Raw genomic sequence first — 5,102 nt, 5'->3', positions numbered from 1 at the left:
GTACGTCTAATATAGGTGAAGAATACACAACGTTCATATTAAGGGGGTCACATGGCGTTGTAGAATTTCAGCCCGCCATTCAGTCTTGTGGTGCAGGCGGACTTGAGTTTTACAATTCTGCTATTTGGTGTTTTTTTTTCCACCTATATCCAAAGCTTTTTATTCACGTCGGTTACTATCGACCGAGGGCATGAGACTATACAGTGCGTATCAAAAAAAGTTTACACTTTGAAAAAATCCTGTAAAATTATACATTTGTAATATCCTGAAGATTGTTCCACATTTTCACATTGGTACAGATCCATTTAAGCAAATGACCATATAACTGTCAAAACATATTTCTGCTTGAGTGAGCACCACTTACTTTTGAAAATTTAGTGAAAAATTATTTGCGCAGAACTTTGAAATAGTTATGCAAATAAAAGAAGACGTTAATCATGAAGAAAACGTGGAATTTAGCTAGTAAAATTGATTTGAAGATATCTTTTACCTTTTTAAACTTGTTTCCTTGCCCAAAACACTTCGAAGAGTGCATTGTGCCCCACCCCACTCCCCCACACACAGAGACCATCGAGACGATATTTGCTTTACACTGAGCTGTGATTTACATGAAATGGCTTAGGCTTGATTTTAATTTTGTTAATCGTTGCTAAGCTTGGGAAAAGTGTGGAGAAACAAGTATTAAATTGAAAATGAAATGTAAACCCACTTTAAATGATAAAACTCAGTGAAAAAATGCTAGAAATGTCTGATATAAACTTTTGTTCAGATTCAGTTATTTCCTTAGATTCAGCTCGCACAAAAATGGGTAAAGGTTGTGCTTACTAAATGTTGAAATTTCAATTTTGGTGGCAAAATTATTGCAAAATGCTTGAATGTATCCGTTTTATTTCAATTGACTAAAAGTGCAAGGGAAACGTATAAGAAATGTTTCGCAGGGTAAGTTTGATTTCGCCCTTTCCCCTTGACACAGCGTGAAAACGAGCATTTCTGCGCAAACAGATATCTGCGAGCTTTACAAAAATGGACAGTGCTCACTCAAGTGTAACATTCTGTCAAAACTTTTACTTTCATTGGATAGATGAGACTCAAACCTAAGATTATATGTGAAAAATTTACCCACATGTTGTATATTTTTGAATTCCCAGGGCTTTTTCAAAGTGTAAACTTTTTTTTGATACGCACTGTAGTTAGGTGACCCTATAGCAAAGGCGGGAATCCAGGGGGTAGTGCCCCTTGCCCCAACAATTACATCAATTCTGCCTATTGACGTCTTCCCTTCTGTATGAGGGATGAATTTTGTGAGATTCTGTACAGGACAAGGGTCTTTTCGATGAGTACAAGGAACGATGTGTATGAAATAAAATATACAATTAGCAGAAACATTATTGCTAAAACTAAATACTTTTGCCCATCCTTGTCAGTCTTTTCATTGATTCAATAATACACAGAGTTCTAAAGTTCCTACTGAGAGGTATACTAATTTAGTGCAAACACTCCGGTCGCTATAAATTCATAACAACTATTTTAATATAGAAAGTCGAATGGCTGACAATAAGGACTTGAGTGATTAATACAATCATTAAAAGAAATATATGTGACATGTATGCCTATGATCATCATCATTTCGACAATTCCGACCTGGTTATTGAAAGACACTCTTCACGATATCCTGCCTCTCATCACTAAGCTGTTCAACATTTCTTTGTCCTCCGATCTGTTTCCCGAACCATTCAAGTCATCTCTACTCCTTCCTCTCCTAAAGAAGCCTACACTCGACCCAAATTCGCTAAATAACTACCGTCCCATCGCAAACCTTCCTTTCCTCGGTAAGGTCCTTGAGAGAATTGTATCGTCACAGTTCAGAGTTCACCTTGAGGGATTCGGCAAGTTTCCTGTGCCTCAGTCTTCTTACAGGAACCATCACTCGACAGAGACTGCGTTGGTCAAACTTTTCAACGACTTTCTGCTGGCTGTGGACAAGGGCGACGAAATAGCATTGGTCCTTCTTGATTACACAGCCGCTTTTGACACTATTGACCACAGTCTGCTACTAAATCGCCTTGAGAAGGAATTCTCCATCACGGGAACTGTCTTGGAATGGATCCGCTCATATCTTCATGGTCGGTCCTAACAAGTAATTATTAATGATACGGTTTCTGAACCATTCCCCTTAATTTGTGGCGTTCCGCAGGGTTCCGTAGTCGGTCCACTCCTTTTTATTCTTTATACCAGTCCACTGTCCAAACTCATAGATTCTCACCAAGGTGTTCAGCACGTAATGTACGCTGATGACACACAAATTTATGTTACTCTCAAACCCAATGCGAAGGCTGAAGCAGCCCATAAAGCCCCATAGCTGCCTTGAAGACATTAAAATTTGGTCTCTGAATAACAAACTCTGCCTTAATGAACGAAAATCTGAGATTATACACATATCCTCAAAATTCAGAAACACTACTCCATTCCCGGACTTATCTACTGATAATGTTTCCCTGAAGGGCAGTGAGTGTGTACGCGACCTTGATGTAATGATTGACAACAATTATACACTTCAAGATCATATCAAGCAAATTTGCTGGTCTGCGTCATATGGTATTTTTAAAATTGGAAGGATTAGGAAATTACTTGACCGACCCATAACTGCTAAACTAACACATGCATTTGTTTCCTGTCACCTACATTACTGTAACTCAATATTGTCCAACCTCCCTCATACATACCTTGTTCCACTTCAACGGGTTCAAAACTCTGCCGCTAGATTAGTCTCTCTCAGTAGGAAATCCGAGCACATAACTCCAATTCTGCGTTCTCTTCATTGGCTCCCCATACATCACCGTATCTCTTTCAAAGTTCTCCTTCTCACCTACAAAATTCTCAATGGCCAAGCCCCAAAATATCTTACAGATCTCATTTCCTTACGCTATAGTACCTTCTCAAGACCTCTTCGTTCATCGTCTACAATGCAGTTAAATCCTGGACCTCGAACCTCTACAAAATATGGTGACCGCGCTTTTTCTTCAATTGCCCCTTCCCTTTGGAATAAGCTACCATCTTACATTCATAATGCCAAGTCTGTGAATCAGTTCAAAACCCTACTCAAAACCTACCAGTTTAATAAATGATTCACAGTTGTGGGTCGGTCAATTGGAGGTGCACACCAGTTTTGATTTTTTATTATTAGTATAGTAGTATTACCTGTTTCATTATCCCCTGCCACTTTTTTTTTTTAACCCAAGTACAAACCATAAACAGAACACAGTGCGCTTAGAAACACCAGTAGTAAGCGCCTTATAAATGTTATAATAATAATAATAATAATACATGAGATTTATATAGCGCCATTATCCACTTTGTTGAAATGCTCAAGGCGCTTGAAAAAGAGGAGCTAGAATTATAATTTAATGTAAGAAACAAGTGAACTAGAACAAGAAAAATTGAAGTTGAAATAGATAAATGAATGCCTGTCTTCAGAATGCAGTGTTAAACAAGTAGGTTTTTAAGTTAGTTTTAAAAGATGAAGTAGTATTGGAATTCCTCAAGACCAAAGGAAGGGAATTCCATAGCGTGGGTGCTGCGTGAGCAAAAGCACGATCCCCCCAGGATTTCTTGGAAGAAGGTATTTGAAGAAGGACAGAGTTGGAAGAGCGTAAGGTACGTATTGGTTGGTACTGGTGCAATAAGGATATGTTGTATTGGGGGGCAGTTCCGTAAATAATGTGGTGGACGAAGAGAAGGATTTTGAAAACAATGCGTTCCTTGACCGGTAGCCAATGAAGCTTCTGAAGGATAGGTGTAATATGAGAGTGTTTCTTTGTCCCAGAAATAATGCGTGCAGCTGCATTTTGTAGTTTTTGTAGCTGTGATATTGAAGTATTTGGTAGGTTGTAGAGAAGGCTGTTGCCAAAGTCAAGGCGGGAAGAAATTAACGAATGGACAATCTTTTCTGTTGAAGAACGAGTTAAATATTTACGGATAAAACCGATATTACGTAATTGGTAGCGAACCGATCTACAGATGTTGGTGATTTGCTTTGACATGGTCATTTGTGAATCAAGCATAGCGCCAAGATCGCGGCAAGAATCAGACAAAGGAACTGTATAACCCGAAATGGAAATGGAGACGATATTCAATTTTTTCAGCTGCGCTTTTGAACCAAAAAGGAGGAACTCGCATTTACTGTGATTTAGGGACAGTGAATGCGACTTCAACCAAGAGACAATATCAGCGACACATTGTTCCAAATGATGCAAGGTTTGAATAGCTTGGGTTTGGATTGGTGGAAAAGAGACTAGGATTTGTATATCATCTGCGTAGAGATGGTAACGCACTTGATAGCGTGAGAAAACATTCCGGAGACCGGTGAGGTAAATAGAAAATAATGTGGGCCCGCCCACAGAGCCTTGGGGTACTCCACAGACTATCGACCTAGAGGAGGAAGTAAAGCCATTCAGGTATACAGAATGGGAATGGCTAGAAAGGTATGATCTAAACCAATCAAGTGCTTTGGCTTGGACACCCAAACTTTCCAGTGTATTCAGAAGAATCTGATGGTCAATGGTATCGAAGGCCGAGGACAGATCGAGGAGGACCATGGCCGCGACACGACCGGAATCCATATCTTGAAGAATGGAGTTAGACACGTTAACGAGCAAAGTCTCGACGCTGTGATGGGGGCGATAGGCAGATTGTAGAGGGTCAAGTAAATTGTTTTCAAGCAAATAGTCGGAAAGTCTAGAGAAAACAACTCTCTCGAGAACTTTGAATAAAAATGGCAGATTACACACAGGTCGGTAATTTTTCAAAGATTCATGGTCTAAAGACGGCTTTTTGAGCAACGGTCGAACGAGTGCAGTTTTCAAAACTGAGGGTACTGTGGCTTGGTCTATGCTGAGATTAATGATTTGAGATATGATTGGGGCAACGGTCGATGCGCATTCTTTTAAAAGAGTTGTAGGAATGGGATCTGAGGGACAGGATTTTGGAGGCAATTTACGTAAAAGTGAAAGGACTTCATCAGCGGAGGTGTGCTGGATTGTTGACAAAGTGGAAGAGGTGACAGGTTCTGGTGGTATGACAATTGGGTTGAGACATTCTCTAAT

Source organism: Lytechinus pictus, chromosome 1 (genome assembly GCF_037042905.1).
Source record: "Lytechinus pictus isolate F3 Inbred chromosome 1, Lp3.0, whole genome shotgun sequence".
Classification (NCBI taxonomy): Eukaryota; Metazoa; Echinodermata; class Echinoidea; order Temnopleuroida; family Toxopneustidae; genus Lytechinus; species Lytechinus pictus.
Note: the sequence above shows the minus strand (reverse complement) of the source record.